The 16360-nt window shown below is 40.5% G+C and overlaps 1 long non-coding RNA gene across 1 annotated transcript in view; it reads left to right on the plus strand.

Moving 5' to 3' along the window:
• Positions 1-16360, plus strand: part of LOC309810989 — a 126103-nt gene that overhangs the window by 35697 nt on the left and 74046 nt on the right. Inside the window, exon 2 of the long non-coding RNA XR_014295088.1 lies at positions 5466-5544. This is a non-coding gene — a long non-coding RNA (uncharacterized lncRNA). The remainder of the gene's footprint in view (positions 1-5465; positions 5545-16360) is intronic.

The following is a 16360-nucleotide window of genomic DNA, read 5'->3' on the forward strand; positions in this document are numbered from 1 at the left end:
CTTGCATACCTGTCTGGCCGAGAAGAATGAAGTTGGGTATGCATAGACTCATAACCACATCACATCCACACAAACGGTACCCTCCACCACTCCCCATGCCTCTCCCTATCATTTTGGTGAAATAATCTCTTTCCTTCAGTCCTAAGTTGAGAAGATGTATTGACTTTCAGACTGAATACTGTGCTACAAATTATATTGCTATGAAAATACATCCCTATTCTATTTTTAATAAAGTAAAACAAACACATCAAAAATTATTTGAGATCCATTCATATCTAGAGAAGTGACTGAACGTTGAGCTTCCAGTGTTAAGAAAAATGACCAAGTGAAAAAGCTGGCACAGCTTGCATATTTCCCATCTCTCTCACATAGCACCACATCGCCTCCATAGCTCCTTGCTTGTGCCTGACTTCTTGAAACTTTCTTTTCCCTATTTCAACCCAGGAATCATCAGGCAAAGCCAGTAAAATCAGAGGTGTCCTTGGAGTGGCTCAGATTTCAGAAAACCCACCCTATGGTAGGCAGAGCGACCATGTGTGGTTAGAGGTACCCACATGGTGACCTGGAGAATATGGTATTTCTATTCATAGTCCAAGCATCGGGAGAAGCAGCGTGAGAGGGTGATAGCAGTGCATCTTAAGCGGGTGGCAAAAGAAGAGTTTCAGGAAAAGCAGGGTGGGCGATACTGGCTATCCAGGTAGATTACTCATCAGGTGATGTGCCAGAAGCCCGGACTCACATTCACAGTCAGGGACTCAAGAGAACAGATAAGAATAAAGCAGCGTTCAGGGCCAAGGGAAAAGGAGGTACCAGAAAGTTTCCTAGAATAGAACCTTGAAAACAAAGATCAAGGTAGGAGCAGGTTGCCAAGCTGAGCTGGGGTCCATACTGGGTTACTGTTGACTCCGTGCTGGACCACGAGTGTTGGTCTAAATGGCTCATGACCATCAGGAAAAGGGTATGTTGGGCCTTGAGGTAGGTTTAGAGACAGCAGACTTGCAGAGGAGGGATAGGTAGAGGCTTGGAATTGATTTCTGGACGTTTCTCTAATCTCAAGTTGTCCATCAGAATTTCCTGCCCTGGTCTCAGGCCTTTCCTTTCTATACAAATTTATCCTTTTCTATTTATATAATCTTAACTGAAGGATGGTCTACTGGTTAAGATTGTTCCTTTCCCCATCTTCAGAAGAACCTCAGAAGTCAAAATGGAAGCAAATGCTCAGCAGAATTAGCCCAGTGAGCAGAGTATAATACTGAAGCTGTTTTGCCTCTGCTTCCCACAATTTTGATCTCATACAGGATGGCAGCCAGGTTAGAAAAGTACACTCGAGAAAACATGTTGCACTGATGAAAGGTAGAAATGCTTGACTAAACATGCTTGGGGATGAAATAACCATAGCTGAGCTTGTGTCAACAACTGTACCTCACTGTCATTAAAATTAATCTGTCCCACCCAGTCCCTCTTCCCTCTTAGCTGCCTTTATCCTCCATCAGGCCTTGTTACTGCTAACTTGGATTCTTAGAGTTCTCTCTCTCTCTCTTTTTTTTTTTTTTAACATCTTTATTGGAGTATAATTGCTTTACAATAGTGTGTTAGTTTCTGCTTTATAACAAAGTGAATCAGTTATACATATACATATGTTCCCATATCTCTTCCCTCTTGCATCTCCCTCCCTCCCACCCTCCCTATCCCACCCCTCTAGGTGGTCACAAAGCACCGAGCTGATCTCCCTGTGTTATGTGGCTGCTTCCCACTAACTATCTATTTTATGTTTGGTACTGTATATATGTCCATGCCACTCTCTCACTTCGTCCCAGTTTACCCTTCTCCCTCCTCGTATCCTCAAGTCGTCTCTTAATCAATCCCATAGCAACTGATTTTCCCTGCTCCAATCCCTTTGTTTATTTATGTAGACTGTACATGGGAGCTTAGTTCCCCAACCAGGGAGAGAGCCTGTGCCCCCTGCAGAGGAAGTGCGGATTCCTAACCACTGGACGGCCAGGGAAGTCCCTCCAATCCCTTTTAAATATCAAAGCCACCATGATTTTTGTCAACTCTGCTACTCCATATTATTCAGTGGTTCCATATCACCTACTGTGAATTAAATTCACTTTAAAAAAAGTGACTTAAACATGTTTCCAGTATTTCCTTTCACCATCCAACCTGTCCCAGAGAATCTGTAAACTTTGATTATTCCTGGGTTTTTTAATACATTTATCCCTTTCTCACTCCTGGGCCTTAGTCTTTGCTGTTTCCTGCTGGGCATGCCCTACTTCCATCTCTACCTGACAAAATCCTACCCATTCTTCTAGATGCCACTTGAATGTGTAAAGTATTTCCTTTCAACCACCGGGGCTTCCTCACGTCTTCAATTTTCCATTCCTCTCTATCTCTCATGCTTACTATATTCATCACATCCTGTGCTGGGTTAAGAGTTTTGTGTCCATGCTTATAGGGCTTGTTCCTAGTAATCTTTTAATATATGTTTGTTGAATTTAAAACAAGCAAAGCATGATTCTTGTATATATAGACACACATATACACACATACATGCACACATTTGAGCTACACATAAACAACACTATTTTATAATAGATTAAGAAATTCAGAATTCTTAAAAAATAGGTGATACCCATACACTAAGACTCTATACACTATATACACTCTATACCCATATACTATATACACTATATAGACTCTATACACTCTATACCCATACACTAAGACTCTTTCTCTATAGGGAAAGTACAGAGATTCAAATCTAATGGGGACATGGTTACCATGTAAAGTGTATTTTCAGTCTTCAAAATTTGGTTTTAACCACCACCTTCTAGAAAAGACTCCCATCTGAAAAATGCTTTCAGAATCTGTATGTAAACCACCGTGTAGTCAAAATGAGAGAAGAGAATTGAGCTAATTAGGAAGTCATAAAAAAATCATAGTTTGGCCATTCAGTCATTCTGGTGAATTCTACTGAAGCTGAACATAACCAGGGGCTTTTTTTTTTTAGCTTTATCAAATCATGCAATTAATTCAGAAGGAAATCTCTACTGCAAGGTTTGTTTTATTTCCTTAGTAGTGGTTTTGTAAATAACTTAAAGCACTCAGTCAGGATGTTATTTGTAAATAACTTAAAGAACTGGGTCAGGATGTTAAAGCCTTCTTAATTTAGAAAATCTGGCCTCTGGCTTCTTGGTGTCCAAATAGTGCTGGGGGGAAAATGACATATTGCTCATAGCTCTGAAAGTAAATGTGATCAATACCCTGTAACCCAACCTGACATGGCTTTCAATTTTAAATGAAATCATTATAGTCCTTTTTCAAAAATATCCATGACCCTCTCCCCCAAAAAACAAAATAGATACCCAAACCACTAATCTTGCTTTTGCCTCAGCAAAACAAGTTTTGTAGTGAAAAGAGAAGAGCTAAGAGAGTAAAAAGATTTGGGTTCTAGTTCTAATTCAACCTCTGGCCATGTAAACTTGGGTGAAACACCTCCCCATTTAAATCCTCCATCTTCAGTCTGTAAAATAAGGGAATAACACTGTTGCCTTGCCTATTTCATGATGAGGACTGAATGAATTAAATCAAGGGAAAGGATTTTGTAAATTGTTAAGCACCCAAAACTCTGATGATACTAATGCCAATTCCCATTGACTCTCCAGTAATCTCCAGCCAGCGACCCTACAGTTGCCTTCCTGTCCACTTCACATGCAACCCTCCAGAGTCTGTGGTTTTCTGGTTGCTCATACTTGTGAGGGCCTGTGGCTTCTCCTGTCTGCCCATCTGAGCCTTGTGCTTCTTTCAGAGACTTTATTCCCCCAAGAAACTTTCATCCCTAATCAACCCACCCAAATCTTTGTTTTCAGAATTCTGAGGGTATAAGAATTCACACTTATGCCCTCAACCTCAAAAGGAGCATTAGTTTATGACTTGGTGTACTCTGATTATTACAATTTGCAAGTCTTAGAGCCACTAGAGTGTGAACTTCTATGTATAAATATTACATCATTATTTCTTATTTCTTTTTAATTTTTATTGAAATGTGGTTGATTTACAATGTTGTGTTAGTTTCATATGTACAGCAAAGTGATTCAGTTATATATATATATATATATATATATATATATATAACTATAAATTCTTTTTTTAATATTCTCTTCCATTATAGGTTACTACAAGATATTGAATATAGTTCCCTGTGCTATACAGTAGGTCCTTGTTGATTACCTGTTTTATTTATAGTCCTATGTATATTTTAATCCCAAACTCCTAATTTATCCCTCCCCCCCTTCCCTTTTGGTAACCATAAACTTGTTTTCTATTTCTGTGAGTCTATTTTGTAAATAAGTTCATTTGTATCATTGTTTTTAGATTCTACAATATAAGTTATAGCGCCTACCTCAGGGCTGGGCACACAGCTTCTATGAAGGATGAACTACTTGTTTTTCCAACTTTCTTTTCCCAAAGTTACTGACTAAAGGGCACTTTGACCCCCTAATTTTCTGAAATCTAATCCATCATAAAGTTCCTCTGTTTTACCTTGAAAATAAAGTCTCAAATCTGCCCACTTCTCTCTCTCTCTCTCTCTCCTCTCCTCTCACAGCTAAATCTCAACTACAGCCCTTCAAAAGCCTCTTTGCTCCCACTAATCCACATCTAATCCACACAGCCAGAAAAATTCACTTAAAAAAAAATTTATTTTATTTTATTTATTTATTTTTGGCTGCATTGGGTCTTCGTTGCTGCGTGCGGGCTTTCTCTAGTTGCAGCAAGCGGGGGCTACTCTCCATTGCGGTGCGTGGGCTTCTCATTGTGGTGGCTTCTCTTGTTGTGGAGCACGGGCTCTAGGTGCACGGGCTTCAGTAGTTGTGGCACACGGGCTTAGTTGCTTCGCGGCATGTGGGATCTTCCCAGACCAGGGATCGAACCCATGTCCCTTGCATTAGCAGGCGGATTCTTAACCACTGCGCCACCCGGGAAGCCCGCAGAAAAATTCACTTTTAAAAATCCATTTATGCCTGCTTTCTACTTAGAATCCTTAAGTGACTTTTCATTACACTTTGAATAAATTCCCAGTGCCTAACAGTGGCCTCCGAGGCCATGTATGATGTAGCCCCCACCAACGTCTCCATCCTCACATCATGGGCCACTCTCCCTGCTTCTCCTCCTCAGCAGCGTGGCCTCCGTGTATGGTCAAATCACCCGAGATGGCTGTTCTCCTGCTCTCTGTACATTCCCTGCCTGACCAGCACCTGCTTCACCTACACCTGCTCACATGACTGACCTTCCTATATACTTGCCCCTGCTCCAGCTGGTGATTGTTCTAAATTTAAATCAGAATATCTCCACCCGTTAGCTTATCAAAGGGATGATAAGGGGCTTCTCTGCTGGTCTCCCTGGTAACCAATAAGCCAACCTGATGTCAATTCCCCCTATAATTGGCTACCTCCTCCTCCCCCAAGGAGCGAAGCCTGCCGCCATGTCCTGTTTGCTGTCTGCTGCACACGGTGGGGTGTCACTCCAGGACCTTGCTTCAGACAGGTAAGCTCCCCACATCCATGAAACCATTGATGTCTCTGTCACTGACTCCAGGCTCTTTCTTTGGTCTTGAGGATGGGTAAGCACAGGCCTTGCTGGTCTGCTGTGGTGTGGCCCAACGCTTGGTGGAGCAGCCAAGAGACCCAGGAAACTCCCATGAGTGCCAAGCTGTCGGGGAAACCAGGCCGGGGGATGGAAAGTTGCAGGGACCCAACCACGAAAGCACATGGGGCCTGAAAGTTGTGGGTGTGATCCTGGGGTGGCCGTCCACTGATGGGGGACCTGAAAGTTGTGGGAGGTAATCCCCGAAGTTCCAGGGGTGATCCGGGGGTGGCCGTCCACTAGTGAGTATGGGGCCCCAGGGTGGATGATGAATGGGGGCCACCAAGAGAGTCCAGAGAACTCATATAGACACCCCAAGGCTGTTGAGATATTGGCCGCCGCTACCGTGGGAAAAAAAGATCAGTAATAAGCTGGTGGTCACAACTGTGGGCTGACTGTTGCCTTTTATATTAAGAAAGGCCACAGAGGCTGAGCTAACAGCAGAGGCGAAGGTCAACTTGAATGCTAGGCCACAAAGCTGTTTCTTTTAGAGTCAGGCCTTCCCCTCCCCAGGGGAGTGGCTCTGGGTTTGTGAAAGCCAGGGGTGGCCTTACCTTCCTTATAACTGGATGGGGCACTGCTGCCACCGGCTCTTCTCTCCACTGACCCGGTAAGTGCTTGGCTCCAAAATTTGCCCACATCCTGGCAAATGACAGTTCTTGGCATACTAGGCATCTTATCCACGATACTCTTTGGCTGCTGGTGTCTGTATTGTATTTGTGGTATCTGGTTGCAGTACCCCCTACATACCTGGCCCCAGGGATATGCAGAAGAAGGGGGGACCAAGACTGTAACAGTCGGTCGTGCAGGGTGTGTAGGGGTGGAGTTCATGGTCAGGCCACTCAAGATGACGGTTCTCTTGCTCGCCGTACATGCCCTGCCGGACCAGCGCCTGCTTCACCCGACGCACATGACTGACCTTCCTACATACTTGCTCCTGCCCCAGCCAGTGATTGTTCTAACTTTACATCAGAACATCTCCACAAGGATAGTTTATCAAAGCGGTGGTGAAGGGCGTGCTCCTCTGCTGGTTTCCCTGGTAACTGATGAGCCAACCTGATGTCAATTCTCCCTATAATTGGAAACTTCTCCCTCCCCCGGGAGCAAAGGCTGCCACCACATCCTGCTGCCATCTGCTGCACACAGTGGGGTGTCACTCCAGGACCTTGCTTAAAACATGTAAGCTCCCCTATCCATTAAACTGTTGATGTCTCCGTTGCTGATTCTGGGCTTTTTCTTCAGTCTTGAGGCTGGGCAAGTACATGGTTTGTAGGCCTGTGGGATGCAGCCCAACAAAGCTCCTCTGAGAGACCGTGGTCATGTGCCTCAAGGCCTTTGTGCGTGTTGTTCCCCTGCCCAAAGCATTCTTCCCTGACACTTTGCATAATCAGTTCCTTCTCTTCACATATAGAAGCATCTTGCTTTTTTCCCCCTAATTCCTTCTCTTTACAGGGACTGTTTAAGCAATTCCATCTCTGTACCCTGTATATTGCCTTCATCTTACTTATCATGATGAGTAATTATTAGTTATTTTCTGGTTTATTGCTGTATTATTTCTCTTTTCCCTAGATTGTAAGATGCATGAAGCTAGGGACCATGTATGCTTTTTCCATCATTATGTACTCAGTACCTAGTACAACTGCCTGACACATAGAAGACACACAAATGAAATATAACAAGTGAAACTGAGTATTGAGTATATGTCAGGTACTAGAAATACAAAGAAAATAATTCTAGGCCTCTGTCCCAAATCAGGGCTTCTCTCTTTCCCAACTCCTACTCCTGCATGAGAGTCAGTTTATGAGTACATTACTCCAGATAGGAAACTTCATAATTATACATATTTTGCACATAATCTGTGCAAAATGTTATGGACATTTTCAACAAACAGTGCTGGGAACACTGAATATCCATGCCAAAAGAGTGAAGTTGGACCCATACCTTACACCATAAGCAAAAAATGTAATACGGATCAAAAATCTAAATATAAGAACTAAAATGATAAAATTCTTAGAAGAAAACATTGGGGGAAGGCTTCATGCCATCGGATTTGTTAATGACTTCTTGGATATGACACCAAAAGCACAAGCAACAAAAGTAAAAATAGATAAATTTGACTACATCAAAATGTAAAACTTTCATGCATCACAATATACTATCAACGGGTGAAAAGCCAATCCACAGAATGGGAGAGAATATTTACAAATCATATATCTGATAAGAGATTAATATCCAGAATATATAAAAACTCCTACACCTAAAAGAAAGAAAGAAAAAGGAAGAAAAAAAAACACTTAAAATATAGGCAAAGGACTTGAACAGACATTTCTCCAAAGAAAATATACAAATAGCCAATAAGTACATGAAAAGATACTCAACACTACTAATTATTAGGGAAATGTAAATCAAACTCACAATGAGATACAACTTGACACAAATTAGAATGGCTATTCTATTATTTAAAAAAAAAACATAACCAGTGTTGGCAAAGATATGGAGAAATTGGAACTCTTGTGCATTGTTGGTGGGAATGTAAAATGATGCAGCCTCTATGGAAAACAGTATGGCAGTTCCACAAACAATTAAAAATCAAATTATTGCATGATCCAGAAATTTCATTTCTGGGTGTATATCCAAAAGAATCAAAAGCAAAGACTTGAACAGACATTTGCACACCAACGTTAATAGCAGTACTATTCATAATAGCCAAAAGGTAAAAGCAATGCAAGGGTCTAACAATAGACGAATGAATAAACAGAATGTATGTATCAACATACAATGAAATGTTATTCATCCTTGAAAAGGAAGAAAATGTTGACTCATGCTACAACATGGATGAATCTTGAGGACATTATGCCACGTGAAATAAGCCCGTCACAAAAGCACAAATATTGTACGACTGCCACGTCTGTGGTCCCTAGAGTGGTCAAATTCATAGTGACAGAAAGTAGAGTGGTGACTGCTAAGGGCTGGGAGAAGGACAGATGGGGAGTTATTGATTAATGGGTATAGAGTTTCCATTTAGGAGGATGAAAAAGTTCTGGAGATGGATGGTGGTGATGGTGGCACACGTTGGAGTGTGCTTAATGCCACTCAACTGTGCATCGAAAAATGGTTAAAATGATAAAATTTATAACTATATTTTATCACAATAAAAATAGTTTAAAAAATGTTATGGTACTATAAAAGAGCAACTAGCTGGGTTGGGAGGGAGTCTGGTGAGGGAAACAAGGACTTCACAGAAGAGGTCACTTCTAAACAGAAACAAGGGAAAAGATATTTCTGGACAAATGGAAGAGCATACACAAAGGAAAGTATGAGAGTGCAGGGTTTGTTCCTGGGATGACAGTTTGGTGAAAGCTGGTATAAGCCTGAGCTGTAACCACCGAAAAATCCCAACAGCTCTGAATCAAAGACATTTTAGTTACATTCTGTTTACTTGAAACTTGACAGCCTGCGTATGTTGTGTTTGGTTATTCACCAGACTATGTAATAAGTCAGAAGACCCACTTTCCCCTTCCCGATAGATTCCAGACAGCTTATTCAATTCAACAGTGAACTTGAAGGTGAGAATTTTGTCCAAGAACTAGAGAATCATGTTACAGAGATGCAACCTTTTCACATCAAGTCTGAATCCAGGTTTCAATATCTAAAAGCTAGAGGAAGAAGAACTGATACCAGTACATTCCCAGAACCAAAACATCTAGCCTAATTTAAGCCTGGGAGAAGTTTTAATTCTCTGCCTTAAGGCGCTTTTAAGAGTCATTAAAAATCTCATTATACTTTGTTCTCACTAATGTAGAAAAATGTTGTCTCAAACCTAAGGTTAATGCTTTATCTTGTATGGTTAATTGTACAGGTCTCTTATAAGTAGCCAAATAAATCTCACCTGCTGTTGCCACTCTGACTATAAAGAGTTGACTATGGTGAAGAGATGTGAAAATCATAATACTCGGTCAATATGATTCGTCATGGGTTATGTTGAGGCCATAAAAGTGTGAAACAGTGTTTCCAATACCAAAAGCAATTGGATAGTAAGACCTAGGGAAAAACCTGCTTCAATTCAGAAATGGATCAGGATGATTCATACATCTTTCAGAGACCTGTTCTAAGGTCCAAGCTTCTCCCCTATGTGAACTCACCAAGATAAGGTTTCACCCACCAAAGGACCTAAATGAAGGAAGGAAGGAAGGAATGGTTCAAAGAATGGGTTTTAAACCAAAAAAGAGTCTGAGACAGTAGAACCTCTTTTGTCTGTTTCACTGCATAAAATATGGGTTAAATGCCTTCTGAGAAGGTAATTTGCAGGCCTTCAAGTGAAACATAAAGGCATTTCGTCTGGACAAAAGAGTTGTCCATTTTGATCATTTTTCTTCCTTTCGTATGTCATCTCACTTGACCCTACTGTGTTCTTTTTTTCTCTACTCCATTATAATCTGCATGAGAACCTCACTTAATTCAACATCCTCCACCCAGTGCCTTCGGGGAACGGAGGTCGCTTCTGTATTTTGGGTTTGGTTTTTCCCATGTGTGTTGTAAAAACTATATTCTTCCTTCATATCAAAACCCATGCAGTTTCTTTTTTCTAATTTTAGTTTCCCTCGGTGAACAGCAACCTGCAATCAAAATTTTGGCAGATAAATATATTACAGGGCTTTTCCTTTTATGAGTGCTGCTGTTGAACTTGGGCATATAATATGGGAGGTTAAAGAACAACCTGCCAACCATTAATCTCCTCCTCCTCTTTGCTCCCATCACACTCCCATCTCCACCTACATTACTGCATATACCAAGTCCAGTGTGTTCGGTAATGTATTATCTGCTCCATGAGGGTAAATTACTCTTTCATTCAACAAGCATTTATTGAGTGGCAGCTATAGGCCAGGCACAAGACTATTGGTTGAAGATACAAAGAAAAATCAAATAGAGTCTCACTTCTCAAGGAACCCACTTTTCTCCTACTTCATCATATGCACTGTCTATACATTTTGGTGGATTAAACTAAATCACTAGATAATGCCTCAGCTTGAAGGTGCTAAGGGACTTTGGCCTCATTAAATAAGCAAATGTTTCTGTAATGCTTTCCCCATACAACATCACATGCTTGTTTCCTCTCAAAGGTTTCCAATAGCAAATATTTAAGGAACTGTGACCCCAAAGATGGCAGAGGACAGGAAGGGAAATGTCTATCCAGGCAGTACAGGAGGTGAAGGAAGATCCTGGGGAACGTGGACAGCAGGAATTGATCATGTCCTTCTGCCTCTATGTCTGTAGTAAAGGACAGCTTTGGATGGCTCTACATCGCACAGTGTTTTGTTTTTATTTAATTGATGCATAGTTGATTTATAATGTGCTACTTTCTGCTGTACATCAAAGTGACTCACTTATACACATATATACATTCTTTTTTATGTTCTTTTCCATTATGGCTTATCATAGGATATTGAATAGAGTTCTCTGCATTATAGAGTAGGACCTTGTTGTTTATCCATTCTGTATATAAAAGCTTACATCTGCTAACCCCAGCCTCCCACTCCATCCCTCCCCCAACCTCCCCTGTTTTCTATGTCTGTGGTTATGTTTCTGTTTCATAGATAGGTTCATTTGTGTTATATTTTAAATTCCACATATAAGTGGTATCATATGGTATTTATCTGTCTCTTTCTGACTTCACTTAGTATGACAATCTCTAGGTCCATCCATGGTGCTTCAAATGGCATTATTTTGTTCTTATTTATGGCTGAGTAGTGTTCCATTGTATATATTTACCACATCTTCTTTATCCACTCCTCTGTCGATGGACATTTACGTTGCTTCCAAGTCACTGATGAACAGTGCTGCTATGAACATTGGGGTGCATGTATCTTTTCAAATTAAGGTTTTCTCTGGATATATGCCCAGGAGTGGGATTGCTGGACCATATGGTAGTTCTATTTTTAGCTTTCTGAGGAACCTCCATACTGTTTTCCATAGCGACTGCACCAACTTACATTCGCATCAACAGTGTAGGAGGGTTCCCTTTTCTCCACACCCTCTCCAGCATTTGTTAGTTGTAGACTTTTAAATGATGGCCATTCTGACCAGTGTGAGGTGGTAACTTGTTCACACACTTTTTGAACTTGACCAACCTTAGAATCCAAAGAAGTTAAAGTTGAACTCATAATTCAAACTTTTCACAAAGTTTGGGCAAGTCATCAACTAAATGCTTCTTTATGTCTTCATGTGGTGACCTGTGATCTGACATACCACAGACATAGGTATCTAGACCAAGATGAAGAAAGAGACTGTCTAAGTGGTAAGGCCCCCCTGACCAATTAATATCACAACAAATAATCTATGGATTAAGAGACTTAGACTCTCCATAGGCCTCTTAAAGTTTATTTACATTCTTGGTTATGTTGTAGATTAAACCAAGTTCATTTTTTCATGAGTTTCTATTTAGGAAATTAGTTAGAAAATAATAATGTTCATTATTAAGTTAACACTTATTGAGCGCCATTCCATGCCAGGCTCTATGTTGGGTGCTGCGGGCACAAAGGTAAATATAACACCTTCTCAAGAAGCTCCCAGTCCAGTGAAGGGACAAACAGTTAAGTAAACGTGCTGAGGGGGACCAGATTTTTCATCCCCATTTGACTCACAACTGCTCGAGTCACATGTGTCTTCCTTAGAACTAAAAGAGAGTATTTGCTAACTTGATTGCCTAACCTTTTGAGATACAAATTAGAAAAATAGGGAGAAAGAAGAAACAGGAAAGGAAACGGTAGCAGGGGATGAAGGGAATAAAGAGGCTAAATCAGACGGCTGAAAGAGAAAGGATGAAGCAGGGAGATAAAGAGAAAAGTCACAGGGAACTAAAGCTGAAGAGAGCATTTTGGAGGCTGGTATGTAAGCAACTCTGGAATATAAGAGTTTATCATGTGGAGGGTAAGAAAACAGAAGAATGGAGAAAATAATTCTGAGAACAGTTGTTCTGAGGTAGGAGTTGAATCTCCTTTGTTATTTGGTTGAGGGAGAAAAAGTTAGAATATATTATGAAATCATTTTGAGCCAGCCAGGCCAGGCTTCTTTATGTGTGATTCTTTACAGAGACTGAGCCACATGGGGCTCCAACGTTTAGAATGCATTTAAAATGCAGGCTCTATAATGGGACTGCATAAATGAGCATGACCGCTGAGTTTCACAGTTTGGGAACACCAACATTATTTAGCTAAGAAGAACTTTTCTCAGGCTGAAGGGTTCTAATGGGTGATTTATTTCAATGTAACATTATCTTGCATTGCCAGTGGAAGCTCCAGGAAAGCAGGTGATGCATGAATGGTTGAGTGGCATTAAAAAAAAAAAAAAAAAAAAGCAAGGTAGGTATTCAATAGTAAAAAGATGGAAAACATGGAAAATGGAGAACAGAGCAGAAATTCAACAGCTGAATAGGGTTGGAGGAGGTAGGGAAGGACACAGGCAGTGTGTGGGCCTATGAGCTGATATTTGTCATCCTCAGTTCTATAGAATATTGCAATCCTGCTGACACTTGTTTGATTTTCTTTTTGGATAAAGAATAGGTGACTTTAAAGAAAAACAAAGCTGGAGGAATCAGGCTCCCTGACTTCAGACTATACTACAAAGCTACATTTATCAAGACAGTATGGTACTGGCACAAAAACAGAAATATAGATCAATGGAACAGGATAGAAAGCCCAGAGATAAACCCACACACGTATGGTCACCTTATCTTTGATAAAGAGTCAAGAATATACAGAGGAGAAAAGACAGCCTCTTCAATAAGTGGTGCTGGGAAAACTGGAGAGCTACATGTAAAAAAAATGAAATTAGAACACTCCCTAACACCATACACAAAAATAAACTCAAAATGGATTAAAGACCTAAATGTAAGGCCAGACATTATAAAACTCTTAGAGGAAAACATAGGCAGAACAGTCTATGACATAAATCACAGCAAGATCCTTTTTGACCCACCTACTAGAGAAATGGAAATAAAAACAAAAATAAACAATTGGGACCTAATGAAACTTAAAAGTTTTGCACAGCAAAGGAAACTGTAAACAAGACAAAAATACAACACTCAGAATGGGAGAAAATATTTGCAAATGAAGCAACTGACAAAGGATTAATCTCTAAAATTTACAATCAGCTCATGCAGCTCAATATCAAAAAAACAAACAACCCAATACAAAAATGGACAGAAGACCTAAATAGATATTTCTCCAAAGAAGACATACAGATTGCCAACAAACACATGAAAGGATGCTCAACATCATTAATCATTAGAGAAGTGCAAATCAAAACTACAATGAGGTATCACCTCACACCGGTCAGAATGGCCATCATCAAAAAATCTACAAACAATATATGCTGGAGGGGGTGTGGAGAAAAGGGAACCCTCTTGCACTGTTGGTGGGAATGTAAATTGATACAGCCACTATGGAGAACAGTATGGAGGTTCCATAGAAAACTAAAAATAGGGCTTCCCTGGTGGCGCAGTGGTTGAGAGTCTGCCTGCCAATGCAGGGGACACGGGTTCGTGCCCCAGTCTGGGAAGATCCCACATGCCGCGGGGCGGCTGGGCCGGTGAGCCATGGCCACTGAGCCTGCGCATCCAGAGCCTGTGCTCTGCAACGGGAGAGGCCACAACAGTGAGAGGCCCGCGTACTGCAAAAAAAAAAAAAAAAAAAAAAAAAACTAAAAAAGAGTTACCATATGACCCAGCAATCCCACTACTGGGCATATACCCTGAGAAAACCATAATTCAAAAAGAGTCATGTACCACAATGTTCATTGCAGTACTATTTACAATAGCCAGGACATAGTAGCAACCTAAGCGTCCATCCAACAGATGAATGGATAAAGAAGATGTGGCACATATATACAATGGAATATTGCTCAGCCATAAAAAGAAACGAAATTGAGTTTTTTGTAGTGAGGTGGATGGACCTAGAGTGTGTCATACAGAGTGAAGTAAGCCAGAAAGAGAAAAAAACATACCGTATGCTAACACATATATATGGAATCTAAGAAAAAGAAAAAAAAAAGGCTCTGTTGAACCTAAGGGTAGCACAGGAATAAAGACACAGATGTAGAGAATAGACTTGAGGACATGGGCATGGGAAACGTTAAGCTGGGATGAAGTGAGAGAGTAGCATCAACATATATACCCTACCAAATGTAAAATAGATAGGTAGCTGCATAGCACAGGGAGATCAGCTCATTGCTTTGTGTCCACCTAGATGGGTGGGATAGGGAGGGTGAGAGGGAGACACAAGAGGGAGGAGATATGGGGATGTATGTATATGTATAGCTGATTCACTTTGTTATACAGCAGAAACTAACACACCATTGTAAAGCAATTATACTCCAATAAAGATGTTTAAAAAAATAAAAAGTAATAAAAAAATTTTAAAAAGAATAGGTGACTTTTAACCTATGACATTTAAAAAAAATCTGTCATGTTTTCAACAAATACAGGATTTTTTTTTCCCTTTAGGGGAAAATATGTTTCTACCTCTATTCCTTCCCTGGTGATATAATATTTTAGGAGTAGATGTTCTAGACCAAAAGCAGGTCAGCATGAAATATCATGGCATGTACAAGATACTGCAAGTTGTTTTTTGGAGCTATAACAGGAGATGAAGGGCCATGTATGGAGCGTTTACTTTGGGCCAGACTCCAGAATGAGCCTTTTGCTTGTACCATTTCATAAGCCTAATAACAATCCCAAAGTAGGTGCTATTATAATCCCTATTTGATAAACTCAGAGGGATTAAATAACTTGCCCAAGATCACACAACTAGCAAACAACAGAATCAGGGTTCAAATAAACAACTAAATTCCAGAGCCAATGTTCCCAATCATGGGACCTACTGCCCCCTCGTATTGTACAGGAGGGTCTGAGCTCTGTCCTCTAGGTCTGTGCATCTCTAACTAGGGCATGTGTTCTAAGGTACATGAAGCCAGAAGATATATATGGTCATTTGCCTAGTAAATCAATTGTACTCAAAGGTCTGGAAGGGAACATTCTCAGGTAAGAAGACGTTAAAAGGGAAGAATCTTAAAATATCTTCTAAGAAAAATAAATAAAAGCATATAGTAGGTTAATATGCAAATTTTGTGAATTATAAAGGTAAATCATGAGGTTTTTAAAAAATTTTTATTGGGGAATAGTTGATTTACAATGTTGTGTTAGTTTCAGGTGTACAGCAAAGTGAATCAGTTATACATATCCATATATCCACTCCTTTTTAGATTCATTTCCCATTTAGGCCATTACAGAGTATTGAGTAGAGTTCCCTGTGCTATACAGTAGGTCCTTATTAGTTATCTATTTTATATATAGTAGTGTGTATGTGTCAATCCCAATTTTCTCATGCTTGTGGTCATTTTAGGCTATGCTCCCTTTCTTCCAGGCTTACCCATCTTCACTCTTTTTTTTAGGGCTTTCAAAAAGATTTTTGTGAAATATTACTCTAGGCATGAGAGCCATAGAGAGTTTCAATAGCATTGTGTTCGAGTTTACATCGGAAAGCTTTTCCACAGGGAGGGAGGAGCATGAGAAGAGAATCAGTCTCCATTGGTAGAGTGGAGCGTGGATTTCAGGACACTGAGCTTATTTTTAGACAGAGTGAGTCTGCGGTGCCTGGGAACTTCCAAGTGGACGTGTCTATGTGGACCATTGTATGTGGGTCTGGAACTCAGGTGAGATCTT

This window comes from Mesoplodon mirus (assembly GCF_964341445.2).
Source record: "Mesoplodon mirus genome assembly, chromosome: 10".
NCBI classification, from domain to species: domain Eukaryota; kingdom Metazoa; phylum Chordata; class Mammalia; order Artiodactyla; family Ziphiidae; genus Mesoplodon; species Mesoplodon mirus.